The 18,233-nt window shown below is 37.9% G+C and overlaps 1 non-coding gene across 1 annotated transcript; it reads left to right on the top strand.

Moving 5' to 3' along the window:
- Nucleotides 1-9,753: 9,753 nt before the first annotated feature.
- Trnal-uaa lies at nucleotides 9,754-9,836 on the top strand. The gene has a single exon. It is a non-coding gene; the product is annotated as a tRNA-Leu (tRNA).
- Nucleotides 9,837-18,233: the final 8,397 nt, after the last annotated feature.

Below are 18,233 nucleotides of genomic sequence, written 5' to 3'. Positions count from 1 at the left end.
ACAAGAAAAGATAAGGATGGTTTATCACTCCCTTACCATAGCACCTACCACACCTTTACAAGAACAGATAAGGATGGTTTATCACTCCCTTACTACAGCACCTACCACCACCTTTACAAGAACCAACAGGGATGGTTTATCACTCCCTTACTACAGCACCTACCACCACCTTTACAAGAACCAACAGGGACGGTTTATCACTCCCTTACCATAGCACCTACACCACCTTTACAAGAACCAACAGGGATGGTTTATCACTCCCTTACCATAGCACATACCACCACCTTTACAAGAACCAACAGGGATGGTTTATCACTCCCTTACCATAGCACCTACCACCACATTTACAAGAACAGATAGGGATGGTTTATCACTCCCCTCACCATAGCACCTACCCCCACATTTACAAGAACAGATAGGGATGGTTTATCACTCCCTTACCATAGCACATACCACCACATTTACAAGAACAGATAGGGATGGTTTATCACTCCCTTACCATAGCACATACCACCACCTTTACAAGAAAAGATAAGGATGGTTTATCACTCCCTTACCATAGCACATACCACAGCACATACCACCACATTTACAAGAACAGATAGGGATGGTTTATCACTCCCCTCACCATAGCACCTACCACCACATTTACAAGAACAGATAGGGATGGTTTATCACTCCCTTACCATAGCACATACCACCATATTTACAAGAACAGATAGGGATGGTTTATCACTCCCTTACCATAGCACATACCACACCATTACAAGAACCAACAGGGATGATTTATCACTCCCTTACCATAGCACCTACCACCACCTTTATAAGAACCAACAGGGATATTTTATCACTCCCTTACTACAGCACCTACCACCACCTTTACAAGAAAAGATAAGGATGGTTTATCACTCCCTTACCATAGCACCTACCACACCTTTACAAGAACAGATAAGGATGGTTTATCACTCCCTTACTACAGCACCTACCACCACCTTTACAAGAACCAACAGGGATGGTTTATCACTCCCTTACTACAGCACCTACCACCACCTTTACAAGAACCAACAGGGACGGTTTATCACTCCCTTACCATAGCACCTACACCACCTTTACAAGAACCAACAGGGATGGTTTATCACTCTCTTACCATAGCACATACCACCACCTTTACAAGAACCAACAGGGATGGTTTATCACTCCCTTACCATAGCACCTACCACCACATTTACAAGAACAGATAGGGATGGTTTATCACTCCTCTCACCATAGCACCTACCCCCACATTTACAAGAACAGATAGGGATGGTTTATCACTCCCTTACCATAGCACATACCACCACATTTACAAGAACAGATAGGGATGGTTTATCACTCCCTTACCATAGCACATACCACCACCTTTACAAGAAAAGATAAGGATGGTTTATCACTCCCTTACCATAGCACCTACCACACCTTTACAAGAACAGATAAGGATGGTTTATCACTCCCTTACTACAGCACCTACCACCACCTTTACAAGAACCAACAGGGATGGTTTATCACTCCCTTACTACAGCACCTACCACCACCTTTACAAGAACCAACAGGGACGGTTTATCACTCCCTTACCATAGCACCTACACCACCTTTACAAGAACCAACAGGGATGGTTTATCACTCCCTTACCATAGCACATACCACCACCTTTACAAGAACCAACAGGGATGGTTTATCACTCCCTTACCATAGCACCTACCACCACATTTACAAGACCAGATAGGGATGGTTTATCACTCCCCTCACCATAGCACCTACCCCCACATTTACAAGAACAGATAGGGATGGTTTATCACTCCCTTACCATAGCACATACCACCACATTTACAAGAACAGATAGGGATGGTTTATCACTCCCCTCACCATAGCACCTACCACCACATTTACAAGAACAGATAGGGATGGTTTATCACTCCCTTACCATAGCACATACCACCATATTTACAAGAACAGATAGGGATGGTTTATCACTCCCTTACCATAGCACATACCACCACCATAACAAGAACCAACAGGGATGATTTATCACTCCCTTACTACAGCACCTACCACCACCTTTACAAGAACCAACAGGGATGGTTTATCACTCCCTTACTACAGCACCTACCACCACCTTTACAAGAACCAACAGGGACGGTTTATCACTCCCTTACCATAGCACCTACCACCACCTTTACAAGAACCAACAGGGATGGTTTATCACTCCCTTACTACAGCACCTACCACCACCTTTACAAGAACCAACAGGGACGGTTTATCACTCCCTTACTACAGCACCTACCACCACTGTTACAAGAACCAACAGGGACGGTTTATCACTCCCTTACTACAGCACCTACCACCACCTTTACAAGAACCAACAGGGACGGTTTATCACTCCCTTACCATAGCACCTACACCACCTTTACAAGAACCAACAGGGATGGTTTATCACTCCCTTACTACAGCACCTACCACCACTGTTACAAGAACCAACAGGGATGGTTTATCACTCCCTTACCATAGCACCTACCACCATCTTTACAAGAACAGATAGGGATGGTTTACTTCCTCTACAACCTACCATCATCACATGTAAATTATGTTCCCTTTACAAGTGATGTTCCATCTAATTGAACTTTTTAAACATTGTTTATCTGAACCAGTTCATTGAGTGCAACTTTTAAGACCAGAAATTCACTCCTCAGTACAAGTTATTTCCCTTGATTGCCCTTTAATGACTGTTTCTTCCCCACCCCCATCCATTTCCCTGTGGAATGTACAGTCTTATCTGTGGGAATATGCACATAAAATAAATCTTGCTGATTCATCATTAGGAATAGCCTATGTGGTAATTGTAGATTTCCACAGTTCCTCGAATAAATAGCTGTAGTATTGATATATCAAAGAATGTGGAATGTACTACCCTGCCTATGGGAATGTGCACATAAAAGAAGCCTTCCTGATATATCACTAGCGAGCTCAGTCAGTTGAATGCTCACTTGAGGTGTTTGTGTTGCAGGATCGAACCACCTTGGTGGATCCATTCAACTGATTGTTTTTTCTTATTCCAACCAGTGCACCACAACTGGTCAAAGGCCATGGTATGTGTTTTCCTGTCCATGGGAAAGTGCATGTAAAAGATCCCTTGCTGCTAATGTTAAAATTAAGCAGCTTTCCTCTGATGACTGTCAGAATTACCAAATGTTTGACATCTAATAGCCGATGATTAATTAATCAATGTGCTCTAGTGGTGTCATTAAACTTTGATTTATCACTAGGAATAGTCTAAGTGTTAACAGCAGATTTCCACACTTCCTCTCAACCAAATAGCTGTATTATAAAATGTGCTGAGATGTTAAACAAATAGTCCGGTTCTTTCACTTGTATGTATACAGTTAAATTCAGTTCAACAAAACTTGGCCAACATTTTGATTTACATTTTATCTTTTACAGGCTATATTTACTTTTTAATGTTTTTAATAAATAGCAAAAACTGCATCATAGCATAAAGTAGCAAAAAGAAACATATTTTATATATGTAATTTGTTATCAGGTTTAATCAGTTATTGATCTGTTGGGCTAGACAGTCCTGTGGTAAAGCGCTCGTTTGATGCACAGTCAGCCTGTCGGTGAGCCAGCCCATTGGGCTATTTCTCGTTCTAGCTAGTGCACCACAAATGATATATCAAAGGTTGTGGTATGTGTTATCCTGTATGTGGCATGGTGCATATAAAAGATCCTTTGCTACTAATGAAAAAATGTAGTGGTTTCCTTTTAAAGATATATATATCTATTTCAATATTACCAAATATTTGACATTCAGTAGCCGATGATTAATAAATCAATGAGCTTTAGTAGTGGTGTCGTTAAACAAAACAACCTTTACATTTTTGTTGGTGTGCCCATTGGGCTATTTCTTGTTCCAGCCATTGGGCTATTTCTTGTTCCAGCCAATCCACCAAGACTGACTTACTTAATCCCGTTCGTGCTAAGAAGCACATAAGGCTGTAACCAGAGATCGCCACTGCTGCCTGTCTTTTGCCAGCTTCTCCAGCAGCCCCCAGCTCAGACTGCCCTCTCGGATTTCCTTCTCTACTCTCCTCCTCCATGTTTCTTTCAGTCCTCCTCGTTTCCTTTTTCCAGGAGGGGTCCATCAGAGTGCCACTCTTGGCAGGGCTGTTTGAGGCATTCTGATGACATGGCCAATCCAGTGCCATCTTCGGCGCTTGATCTCCAATACCAATGACTGTGTGGAGATTTATTTATGGAGTTCTTCGTTGGTTATGATGTTGGGCCAGAAGATATTCAGAATCCTGCTAAGGCACCGATTTTGAAAGACCTCCAACTTCTGACCGATGGTCTTGGTAATTTTCCAGGATTCTGCTCCATACACTAGAGTGCTTAAGACAGTGCTTTTAAAAAGGCGTATCTTTATCTTGAAACTAATCTTGCTTGCTTTCCAGATGTTTCAGAGTGATGCAAAGGTCTGGCTTGCCTTGGAGATTCTTGAGTGGATTTCTGCTTCAGTGTTTCCATCGGCTGTCATCTTAGAGCCAAGGTAGGTGAAGTCATCAACTTCTGCAACTTTGTCACCATGTAGGATGATGGATTCGTTGGACTTGGTGTTCATTCTCATGAGTCTAGTCTTAGGAATGTTAATCTCAAGTCCAATCTTCTCTGCAGTGGTTGTTAGGTCTCGAGTTTTGGCTTTATGTCTATATGACAGTGAGAAAGTAAACAGATGTTGTCTGCAAAATCTAGGTCTTCAAGCAAATCCACCAAGACTGGTATATATCAAAGGCTGTGGTATGTGATATGTGTTATCTTGCCTGTGGGATGGTGTATATAAAAGATCCCTTACTACTAATGGGAAAATGTATTGGGTTTCCTTTCTAAGATACATATATATTTGTGACAGAACATGCTCTTAAATTCTTTTCGCCTGTGGCGATATTAATTGTTTTAGAGGGCTGTGTGCAGTCCCAATATGCACTTAAGACCAGATGGGCTTCGTTACGTAATACCTCCGCGTGACCGTACCCTCTAATACACACCCAGACCAGATGCGGAGGCCATGTGGCCAGTAGTTAAGTAATACCTCCGCGAGTGCGGTTTTTACATCCGTGATTTTGGCGACTAGGCGACAGTAAGTCTGGCCATCTAAGAGAAAATTGCCGTCTTGGTCGCTGTGGAAATATCACTTGTAGGTATTCGGTACCGCGATGTGCCCCCAGGCGATATTCGGTTTTATAATAAATAGCTAGGGTTTTAGAGATATCAGGGAGAAACATAGGAAGGCTCCCAGGGAACGTTGTTTGTCTGGACTGGTAAATATATATTTCTGCTCTGTTGTATAACCTTGATGTGATTGATGTGACTTTAAATATTTTAATACTGTATTATTATTTTAGGTCACTGTTCTAAAAAATTAAAGCTTAACCAGTCATCCTAGAGGACCTAGGTAAACTGTAGATTATTGTCTTTATTGTGATAGGTACCAGTATTAAGTCTGTATTACAAGGTTACTGAATGAGTAGTTAAGGGTTAATTAAAAATTAACCAGTTAGGAATAGAGTTGTAAACATGTTGTACAGTTGGCTGCATAAACCATAACTTGATGTTAAAAAAAATATCGTTTTACAAATTTCGAAAAGAAGAGGCCAGACGGGGCTTCTGGGTAGAGGCACTAAAACGTGACAAACCTAATGCAACGCCATGGCTTCCCACACAGAATGTGACTACGTTGAGTTTAATGTTGTTGCTTGTCAACAATAACCGACGTTAATAGCAACCAAAATGGTTAAAGCATGTGCAATGATAACATTCCCACATTATACTGTAAATAAAATACACAATTCCATCGACTTCCATGAAAAAACCCACCCAGATGCATCCAGTTCTTGAATAGAGTATACTCTTTTTAACATAAAATTTGTGTGGTCTTCATTTTTCATTTAATCTAATTTTAGAGTTGATTGGACATTCTCTATACTTATATTTATTTTGCCATCTTCGGCTGCTAAATATATTTATTTATTTAATTTTAATTTTAAAAATAAAAGTATATGCAGTTAAATTACACACACACACACAATAATTTATTATAAAAGTTCTTTTTTAAACTTTATTCATTTTTGTGTGTGTGCAAACGTCTGTAGCAGGCCTGCAGTACGAAAATATAAGTTTTCTTCTACTTTTAATGTAAATTGGCTTCTCCCCCTCCCAAGATTGTCCCTACTACTCAAGATTTTGCCCCCTACCCCACTCCAGATATTGTACCTGCGGACATGTAATAGCCCAAATTTATAATGTATTAAACAATAAAGGTATACTTGTATCTCGGCCCATACACATACACACACACACACACACATATATATATATACATACACATATACATATATATATACACACACACATACATGTATGTTTTTCAGCGTGTTTTTTAATTTACTCCGTTATGAATCAATGTAATTTGGTGGTTGTGGCACATTTGTAGATTTTGCTTCTGTTCAAGTTAAATTACTTACCTTTTTGCATCTACATGTCGTTTTATGGTATTCTGCAGTTCTTCGGATTGCGTGTGTGTGTATGCGTGTGCGCACGTGTGTGCAATATCCACAGACTAGATATAAACACCAATATATATATATATATATATATACTCTTCAAAAAAAGAAACGCAAAAGGGTACAAATGGGTTATAACTCCGATTTTATGTTTCCTACCGGTTCATGCTTTGTGAATATAAGGTCATTGCATGTCCCACGGTTACATTCGATAAAACGCAGCTACTGTACAATAAAGTTCCAAAATGTGAATATTCGCAAAAACGCAGCCACGTGCAAACCATGTCACCACTGCACGTGTGTTGTCTGCACGTGCAACATGAACACCGACAGTATAAAAGTGCAGGGTGTTCGCTTGCCTGGCCTCTGTATCTGGCCGACAGTTGACAATCCAGGACATGCCACGTCTCAGTGAACCGCTGAGAAACAATGCCATCGGCCAACTAGACGCAGGCGAATCCAGAACGGCCATTGCCAGGGCATTCCATGTGTCCCCAAGCACCATCTCCAGACTGTGGGACCGTTACCAGCAACATGGATCAACACGTGACCTCCCTAGATCCGGTCGACCACGGGTCACTACCCCCGGGCAGGACCGCTACATCCGGGTACGCCACCTTCGGGAACGATTCACTACTGCCACCTCCACAGCCGCAGCAATACCAGGTTTGCGCAGGATATCCGACCAGACCGTACGGAACCGCCTACGTGAGGTAGGAATTCGTGCCAGACGTCCAGTTCGAGGTGTCATCTTAACACCACAACACCGTCGACTCCGACTGCAGTGGTGCCAGATTCATCGACAATGGCCTCAACTGCGATGGAGAGAGGTGTGGTTCAGTGACGAGTCCCGATTTCTGCTCCGACGTCATGATGGAAGATGTCGCGTGTATAGGCGTCGTGGTGAACGTTATGCGGCAAACTGCGTGCAGGAAGTGGACAGATTCGGCGGGGGTAGTGTCATGGTGTGGGCAGCCATCTCACACACTGGCAGAACTGACCTGGTCCACGTGCAGGGCAACCTGAATGCACAGGGCTACATTGACCAGATCCTCCGGCCACACATCGTTCCAGTTATGGCCAACGCCAACGCAGTGTTTCCAACATGACAACGCCAGGCCTCACACAGCACGTCTCACAACGGCTTTCCTACAGAACAACAACATTAATGTCCTTCCTTGGCCATCGATATCACCGGATTTGAACCCAATTGAGCATCTATGGGACGAGTTGGACCGACGCCTCCGACAGCGACAACCACAGCCCCAGACCCTGCCTGAGCTGGCAGCAACCTTGCAGGCCGAGTGGGCCACCATCCCCCGGGACGTCATCCGTACTCTGGTTGCTTCAATGGGCAGGCGGTGCCAGGCAGTTGTCAACACGCGGAGGCCACACCCGGTATTGACTCCAGATGACCTTGACCTTGGTGGTGTGTCCTATCACTTACTCACAATGGACTAGAGTGAATTGTGAACAATCCTGCAACATTTGGTAATTATCGGACTCACCATTCAATAATTAAATCAATTCTCCAAATGTTACGACAATGTGGTTTTGCGTTTCTTCTTTTGAAGAGTATATATATATGTGTGTGTGTTAACCATTATTTACTCAGGTAAGTTTTTGTGTTTTATTAATAAATATACCATGTTAAACCCTATTATTAAAACAGTTGTATGTTTGTTCGATGATGTAACACTATGTTTTAGTAGGTTGTAGACCCTGACATGAAAATAATATGGGAGTTATTAATTGCTCCCCTAACTTAAGATTATGGGGGAAATTTAAAATATTATTAATATCAACATGCCAATATATATTGTTCTTCTTGAGCTAATCTCAGGGGAGTGATGGGTAGCTAGAGAGAGATATATAGCTCCCCTTCGATGACAAAGTCTGAGGTTGGCTATATTTTATTACTGCCATTTTCTTTTGGCCTGCAACTGGTAAGGAAGGCCAACATCATGAGATAATTTCACAATCTGTAATTTAAAAAGAAAATCATTACATTATTTCAAGAAACTGGGTTTTTTTTTAAGAATAAAAGAATTTATTCAGTGGAACATTTTCAGTTGCCATTACATCTATATAATAAGAATGACATAATAATGTAATTTAAAGTTGTAAAGGAACAACTTTTCAATTGTTTAATTATTACATTCTATTTGGAAAATCGTAAAAATAATTATATTAAATCATGCATACACATTTTATTATTATACATACAAATTATATATTTTGTAGCTCACATCATAATTATTATAATATTAATAATTATCTTATCATTTCAAACTTGTTAAAATTTATAATTAATATTACCTGAAAACTGCATCAACTAAAATTATATTCTGCCCAACCTGCCTTTAGTCAGGTCCCATCGACATACAAGATATACTAATTCAGATTCCCGTTGTTCGCTTCTCTTATATGACAACCCAAGCTGCTATAATACTCATAAGACATGCTGCAACTATGTGTTAGCTACAGAAAATAAGTGGCAATATGCAAGTCATGCAAAAGGTTAGTATGAAAACTTTATTCTATGTAAAACAGTAATCACTAAGGCTTTGCTTCACCCCCAAAGACCCGGATGATCGGTAACGAGGCCGTGTGACGTCACGCCGGTTCCGAGAATTAACTTCTCCAAAATCATGTCGGTAACCTTCGTTCCTTCGTTTTGGAGAGCTCGTGTAAAATTCCGGAAAAACCCGAGGACTGAGACGCGGGGAATTCCGGGTTTGTCAAGTCAGGTTATCCACAAAACACGCATCGTGTGGCGACTAAAACGGAGTCGGGCGATGTGTGATGGACATATGGTAAGGATAGAACTACAATAAATATAGCAAGCGAGCGTATTTTACGTGTAACGGACGTGAAAATCAAACAAATCATTGTCAAATGGAAAACCACCGTTACCAGCGCCTACTGTTAACTTAACTTAAGGCTTTGAAGTTTATTTCCGCTATAACAAAAATAGGTCATGTGTACCAGAAGCACTCGTATAGATGATAAGAACAAAGAAACTGGATTTATGTTGCTACTACATAACACAAACTTGATTTTATATATGAATAACTAACAAAATTATAAAATGTTAATATAGTATCAGAAAATTGACATGCGTTCTGTATTTTAGCCTTATTTGACACACAATCCTATCATCAGCACGGTGGCCGAGTGGTTAAGGCGTTGGACTTAAGATCCAATGGACGTATGTCCGCGTGGGTTCGAACCCCACCCGTGCTAATAATTTTGTTTAATGTGCTTTTTTGTCTTATTCCTTAATAATAATGATGAATATTAGTGTTATTTTATTATTATTGTGCTTTTTCCTTTCTTATTAATTGTATTTTACATTTTTGTATATACTTTGATTTTGGAAGCAGGATCTCGGTCAGTCTGAGGTGTTTCTGTTAAAGGATCGAATCCCCTTGGTGGACCCATTCTCCGATGAGGTGTCTTTGTCCCAACCAGGGCCCCAACGACAGTTACAACACTCCTTTTTTTTGAGGGGGGAAGTGCATATAAAAGATGCCTTGCTACTAATGGGAAAAAGGTAGCAGGTTTCCACTGAATACTATATCTGTGAATTATCAATTATCAAAAAGCATTCAAGCACCCTATTTTCCCCAAACGTCTACATCGTTTTTGGCTGAATCTGAAGATTTGCTCCAGCATTGGATGTGTGGGGGGGGGGGGGGGGGGGGAGCTTGTCGTACACTTATGCGTACTGTCCTTTATAATAAACATAGGTTATTTTTATTTAATATAAGCATTTTAAGTTGTTGGGTTTTGGTTTGCTGTGTGTTGGTGGGTATTATGATTTTTTTTTATTTGTTACTAAGGTTTACAGGTCTATAACCCCCAGATTAGTGAATAGTTGGTTACTCCTCAAAAATAAATAAATGAATGAATGAATGAATAAATAAAAGGAGGAATGAATAAATAAAACAAATGTCTTACTAACTGGAGAGGACTCTGATTACTGTGTGCTGGTTGGGTTGTGTGTGTGTATTTATTTATGTATTATTATTATTATTATTATTATTATTATTATTTTTTTTTTTTGATGGGGTGTATTTAAAAAAACAAAAAAACAATACAACCCCACCCCCATATTTTTGTAAGACAAATATGACAGTGTGTTGTGTCAATGTTCACTGGGTACTTTCATCTTTTTTCGGGGGTCGAGTGGACACATACCAACAGACGGACACGCGCTCGTGCAGATTTTGCCTAAACGAATGTTTGGTTTTGGTTTTGTATTTTGTTTTTTAGTTATTTTCGTGCTTATATCCAATTGAGGTTCAAGCACGCTGTTCTGGACACACACCTCAGCTATCTGGGCTCTCTGTCCAGGATAATGAGTTAGTTGTTATTGTGGTTAGTGAGAGAAAAGAGGGTGTAGTGGTCTTACACCTACCCATTGAGTCGTTAAAACTCGCTTTGGATGGGAGCTGGTACCGGGCTGCAAACCCTGTATCTATCAGCCTTATGTCCGATGGCTTAACCACGACACCACCGAGGCCGGTTTGCCTGAACCATTGTAGCAGTACTAAAGTAGTGTCGGAAATAGAATAAAAATTATTTTCGTCGATTATATCTTACATATTAAACCGACAAGTAAATATTTTGTAAGTATCTATTTCATGATAGTCTACCTAATTTAGCATTTACTTGTTTGGGCGCTCATTGATGTTCAAGGTGGTGTTTACTCTTGAAATTAAAAGAAAAATATTAGTGAAGGTGATCTGTGCACTTTATTGGAACAGACTATAACACATTTTGGTCAAAGTGTCAATTTTATTGCAGTTACAATATGTGAGGGACTGTTTCTGATGATGGTTTGCCCCTATCCCTCTCCAAAAGAAAATATTTGTAGTCATTTATAAATAACTTTTGAGCAAAACTGTCAAGAGCCATTATGAGTGATCCATTATACTGGTATTAAAGGTGCTATCTCAATGTTGCCCAATGACAGTTATTGCAAATCATTTTTTTTTTTTTTTTTAATAAAAATTTGATTTAACATTTAAAGAAGACACCTTTAACAATGTGCCCATAAATTATTATAGGAAATAATTTTATCTACTGGTAGAAAATACATTTTTATTGGAGAATCTTTATCACAGCTCGCATTATATAGCACCTTTAAATTGTTGCAAGATTGTGTAAATTTCTAATGTCATAATTAATAATTTATGTTGCAATTCAAAATAATCAGTTAACTTGCAGTTTTAAATTAAAAGTTTGTTTAAGGGTAAATGAAATTGACACATATCAAAATGTATTATAGTCTGTTCCAATAAAGGTCACAAATTACCTGTTTACTGACATCTTTAGTTTAATTTCAAGAGTAAACACTAGCTTATACATCAATGAGAGCTCAAACAAGTAAATGCTAAATTAGGTAAAGTGTCATTGAATGGGTATTTACAAAATATTTACTTGTCAGTTTAATATGAAAGAAATAATCAACGAAAATCATTTTTATTCTATTTCCGACAGTACTATAGTATTACTATTAGATCAGATGTGCCAGGGAATGACAATTATTTGTACTGTTTACTCTTATATCTCAACACAGTTACCTCCCTTCCATTGTTGTCGCTTTACATAGATCGTTGTCATTCCATATAAAAATTATGTAGGCCGTGTTACAATTAAAAATAAATAAATAAATGCAACAGAAAATCTAACAAAACAAAGAAACAATGGAAAGACGAAAAACAACATTGGTCTGATTGTTTACGACTTTGAATGTTCTCCAAGAAGTAATCTAAACCTTTTCTTTCATGTGTTTGTTATTTTTGACCATCAAATAAGAAAATATGAAGTCACACACATTTGACCTGCTTTTACATGAATAAAATAACAAGATTTTTTTATTGGAATCATCAAACACATATTATTACAGTACATAATGAAACATTAAATTTTTGTGTTAAAACATAGTTATTATTACAGTACATAATGAAACATCACATTTTTGTGTTAAAACATACAGTTATTATTACAGTACATAATGAAACATTACATTTTTGTGTTAAAACATATAGTTATTAATTTTTACAAGAAGATATGTATTACATATAGAAAGATTTATACCGAGATTAATCAACTGAGAAACGTGAATTAATTTACACAGGATTAAGTTATTAGTTGAACATTTTTGTTTTTAATGACACCCATAACCTCCCCCCACCTCTTCCTCCTGCTTACAATGAAATAAGTTGTTTTTTTCTACTTATTTTAAAGGAACATTCCTGAGTTTGCTGCAGTGTTTAAGATGTTATCGACTAACAGAGACTTTTTAACGATTGTAATTACATGTCAAATATATTTTTCTGCATAAAATATTAGTGGCTGTATATTAAACATGTTTCTGATCATTGTAATATTTTTACTAGGTTAAATTTCATTTTATTTTCTAAAATATATTTTTTCGTACGTACGAAATTATTTGAAGACAAAATCCAGTTTGGTCTTCTTACAAATATTAAGATGACCAAAAACACATTGAATATACAGACACTGATATTCTAAACAAGAAAATATAATGTAACTTTAATCGTAGAAATATTTTATTTTTCAGAAACATCTTATAATGCAGCAAACTCGGGAATGTCCCTTTAATATGCATTTGCTGCTAATATGCAACGTCTATTTCAGACCCACTGAAAAAATAATAATCTGGATCTGTACCTTTCATTTATATCTGACATTTAATGAAAACATGTTGCTACTTGTTAATTTAAATAGATATAAAGATACTGATACTTTTACTTTGATCCCATCAAGGGGTTGGATGTAGCTCAGTGGGTTGAGTGCTCGCCAGAGGTGCTTGTGTAGCACGACTGAACCACCTCTGTGGATCCATTCAACTAATTGTTTTTTTCTCATTCCAAACAGTGCACCACAATTGGCCAAAGACCATGGTATGTGCTTTCCTGTCTGTAGGACTGTGCATTTAAAAGCTCTCTTGCTGCTTATGAAAAATTTTTAGCGGGTTTCTTCTGATGACTATATGTCACAATTACCAAATGTTTGACATCCAGTGGCCAGTGATTAATTAATCAATGTGCTATAGTTATGTTATTAAACAAAACAAACTTTGACCCCTTCAATGAACTTCGCTTGTCAGTCTTGACACACACCCCACCCCAGCTAAAATTCCTGCACACATGCCTGTAATGGTTAGTACTGTAACAAAACACTGGAAATTAACACCCCCCAATACTAGACCAGCACATCAAACTGACCACCAAAATATGTTCATTGTTAGTTCAGATTAGTTTTGTGGTTACATTGTCTTGGACACATTATGTCAAGTATCTTGTTTGCATTTTCTCGACAGAAGTCAATAGTAATTTTAGTTATCAATTAATTTAAACTTGGTTGGTTGGCTGGTTTTGTTTATTTACATATGTGCGTACTTACTTACTTACTTACTTACTAACTTACTTAATTACTTACTAACTTACTTACTAACTTACTAACTTAATTACGTACTAACTTACTTATTTACATACTTACCTACCTACCTACCTACCTACCCACTTACTTATTTACTTACTTATTTTATTTTGTGTTGTTTTGCTATTTTTACTACCTCAGAAAACACACTTGTTGCTATTTGTTGTGTCATGAAATATACACAAGCATTGCAAAGATGCCAATATTTCAAATATTCATTCATTATTTTTTTTATTTAAAAAAAAATGTAATCTCATTGCCAATATTAGCAGTAAAAAATTTGTTACTTTTTTCTCCAGTTCTCTCTTCAGGTTAATATTCACAAATATCAATTTGTAATAAATAGAATATCAAACTCATTACCATTTATTATCAAATTTATGTCCCTTGTAAAATATGTTTTATTTGTCACTCACTAACGCTCATGACAAGTAAAAAGTATTTCACTCGAGACATACATTTGATAATAACTGGTAACTTGTTTATTATCCTCTATATATAATGCATGTCAGTGCACCTGTGAATACTGTTGGCACTCTTTTTGAATGTTGCACTCCTCCCTGAATACCATAGGTGCCCTTTTTTCAACACTGCATACCCTCTCTGAAAACATCCTGTATCCTACCCAACATACCAGCCTGAAAATAAATGCAGTGTCCAATAAAAACCAAAATGTTGATTATTTGAGAAGAAACTGTCATATTTGAGCTCTTGGGGGAAATCTTACATGGAGTATAAATCAATGAACGATGACACGATGCTAATTATACGAGAGATGAGATTATTAATCCTATGATCTGTTTGCCAGAGATCACAGGCTGCTATTACCCAGTCAGGCTGCTGTGACGGAGATGAAAGACTTGTGAAGATCGCATGCAAATTGTAGGCTTACTATTCTCTTCATAAAACATGATGCCTTCCACCAAATCTAAATTAACTGAAGGAATGTTTGTTCAGTGGTGTAACCTCGGTGGAGGAGGGGATCAAACTTTAAAAAAAACCCTATTAAATATAAAATAATCCCATAACACATATTATTAAAAGAGTGTGGGTTGGTCTCCCACAATATAGGGTTGCCCCCCCCCCCCCCCCCCCCCCCCCCCCCCCCCCCCCCAACACCTTTCCATATAAAATCGTGTCTACGCCAGTGTGTGTTTAAAGCTGCTATCTCCAGTACTGTTTAAATAAGCCTTGGATGTGGCGGGGCAGGGGGCACTGTAGGAGCATTTTCCTACATACAGAACAGCATATACCAGTGATGTGGCCCTGTTTGGAATGGGAAAAAAATCCAGTGAGTTCACTGAAAGTGTTCAATCCTATGTCTCATACCAGACAAGTGCTATACTGACCGAGCAACTTATTTTCGTGCTTATATCCAATTAAGGTTCAAGCACACTGTCTTGGGCACACGTCGGCTATCTGGGCTGTTTGTCCAAGACAGTGGTATAGTTGTTAGTGGTTAGTGAGAAAGAAGAGGGTGTAGTGAACTTACACCTACCCACTGAGTTGTTAAAACTCGCTCCAGATGGGAGCCGGTACCAAGCTACGAACCCAGTACCTACCAGTCTTATGTCAGATGGCTTAACCATGACACCACCGAGGCCAATGCTAGTTTATTAAAACAGCTTTGTTTATAGTTTAATTTGTTAAAAAAAACACAGCTTTAAAAAGAAAGATGCGTTATTTTGGAAATGTGACACAGTGGCTTTAATTTATGGTTCTCTCCCCCACCCCCATGTCAACACATCTAATCTTTCTGTATACAGATACTTTGATTAAAAAGAAAGAAAAAAACCCAACCGTGATATCTGATATTGGTGTTGCTGATCTCACGATAAACAACTTTAACTGGTTAATTTTTAATACATTTTCTACACGACAGATGACTTTCTTTTGAGCAGTTAACATGTTTGAGCCAATTTTGTCTTCTAGTTTTTCACGACATGCCATCAAGGAGCAGGACATGGCCCAGTAGTAAAGCACTAATCTGATGCACAGTTGGTCTAGGATCGAACCCTGCCAATGGGCCGATTGCGCTATTTCTCGTTCCAGCCAATGTATGTGGGATGTTGCATATAAAAAGATCCCTTGTTGCTATTGAATAGAGTAGCCCATGGAGTGGTGACTGCAGGTTTCTTCTCTAATTATCTGTGTGATCCATAACCATATGTCTGATGCCCTATAACTAATTAAAATGTATTGAGTGCATCGTTAAATAGAACAGTTCTTTCTTCCTTTACTTCATGGTCCTCACCCATCATGTTCAAGTCTCTCATCCCAGGCAGTGCACCACAACTGGTATATCAAAGGCCGTGGTATGTGCTATCCTCGCTGTGGGATGGTGTATATAAAAGATCCATTTTTGTTTACTAATATAAAAATGTAGCAGGTTTCCTCTCTAAGACTATATATATATATATATAAAAAAATTACCAAATGTTTGACATCCAATAGCCAATGATAATAAACCAATGTGTTCTAGTGGTGTTGTTAAACAAAGCAAACTTTAACTTTCATGTTTAAGTCTGATAAGCACTGGGTTTATATCGCTGTACTGGCTACAATCCAGGGGTGGGTGTGGGGGTGGAGTGGAGACGTCACACTGACCATGATGTATATAAGTAAACTAACATACTCATCTGGAAAAGCAATGAGTTTGTCTTAAGAGTCATATAGACTGAATGCGGCACGTGATTTGTCGAGCCTACAAAAAATCATAAAATGTAAGACTAAAGTCGTCCTGATTTAGGTTTACAATTTGATCGCATGCGACAAGTTGGTGCGACTAATCACATGTGGAACGCCCCTTAATGAAGCTTGGGACAAATGGTCATGTATGAAAATTAACTAAAAACAATTAATATTCTTAAAAACACGGATCCATTCAACCTATGAAAGCTGTACCACCAGAAAAACAATTTAATGTAGTGTTAAAATCATAATGGCATTTCAGTTAATCTTCTTTTAACTGATTTTTGTCTTTATATCCAATTATGGTTCAAGCGCAGTCTGTTACTATTAACATTACCATAATGTTTGCCATGATCTATTACCATTGATTTTATTTATTGATGTTATTATGTAATAAAGAAAGAAAGAAATGTTTTATTTAACGATGCACTCAACACATTTTATTTACGGTTATATGGCGTCAGACATATGGTTAAGGACCACACAGATTTTGAGAGGAAACCTGCTGTCGCCACTTCATGGGCTACTCTTTCCGATTAGCAGCAAGGGATCTTTTATTTGCGCTTCCCACAGGCAGGATAGCACAAACCATGGCCTTTGTTGAACCAGTTATGGATCATTGGTCGGTGCAAGTGGTTTACACCTACCCATTGAGCCTTGCGGAGCACTCACTCAGGGTTTGGAGTCGGTATCTGGATTAAAAATCCCATGCCTCGACTGGGATCTGAACCCAGTACCTACCAGCCTGTAGACCGATGGCCTAACCACGACGCCACCGAGGCCGGTTATTATTATGTAATAAAGCAGTTTATGTAATATATCTCAACATTTCTAAATTGATTTTTTTAACATTACTAAATCTACATAAAGCTTAAGTGTTGGAATGTATTCTTTTAAAATGCATATGGTGGTGATAAACCAGATAGGGTTAAAAGAGATGTTATATGTAAATGTATTTGAATTTGTCAAAGCATTAAAACTGACATGAATAAGAAGACATCTAATTTTTATAACTCTCAGAATTAGCTAATATTTCTAGCTATACTAATTAGCCATCCTCTGTTGAAACACAAACAAATTTTCTTTATTTGGTGATGATTTTAACTTAAAAATATTAAAACAAATTGAAAATGTTTTTTTGGAGCATTTCAGTCTTTTTCAGAAAAAAATATGCAGTTTGCTACATAAGAACAAATAACTAAGTGAATCTACATGGTATAATAAGCATGTTAAAATAGAATTAAAAAAAATCTTTATTTTTACATTTGTTTGAAATGATCATTATACACATGTAATATATGCATCTTAAATGCAAGTGGAGTTTTCTTTTCTTTTAAAGAGTTTAATGAATTATTATATATTCCAATAAAGCAAATAATTCAGAATTTTATTCAGTAATAACATTAGTAAAAATTTATTTTAACAAGGTCCCAGTGGAAGGTAAACATACTTATATTTGTAAACTCATTTGAAACC

This window comes from Gigantopelta aegis, chromosome 9 (genome assembly GCF_016097555.1).
Source record: "Gigantopelta aegis isolate Gae_Host chromosome 9, Gae_host_genome, whole genome shotgun sequence".
NCBI classification, from domain to species: Eukaryota; Metazoa; Mollusca; class Gastropoda; order Neomphalida; family Peltospiridae; genus Gigantopelta; species Gigantopelta aegis.
This window is presented reverse-complemented; position numbering and strand designations above follow the sequence as displayed.